Raw genomic sequence first — 381 nt, forward strand, 5'->3', positions numbered from 1 at the left:
CAATCCTCTATACAAGTAATAACTAAATCACACACCAATGAAGCTTATCAGCATTTTTGGAAGAGGTATTATTAACATAACATATCTGCTAAAAAGTCAGTGAGGGGGAATTACATTAGCAGGACATCTCATGGATGCCAGCATATATGTTTTTTCCTTGTTGCCCTGTTAGTTTTTAAATTACTTTAAAATAAAGCTAACACTGAACAGCAGAGACACCCAGTTTCTTTGTTCTCCCCTTCCCTTTATTTTATGTATCAATAATATATACATATATACTTTTTATATATATATGCACTTACCTTTCTTTCTTTCTTTCTTTCTTTCTTTCTTTCTTTCTTTCTTTCTTTCTTTCTTTCTTTCTTTCTTTCTTCTTTCTTT

This window comes from Merops nubicus, unplaced genomic scaffold (assembly GCF_000691845.1).
Source record: "Merops nubicus isolate BGI_N331 unplaced genomic scaffold, ASM69184v1 scaffold8438, whole genome shotgun sequence".
In the NCBI taxonomy this organism is placed as follows: domain Eukaryota; kingdom Metazoa; phylum Chordata; class Aves; order Coraciiformes; family Meropidae; genus Merops; species Merops nubicus.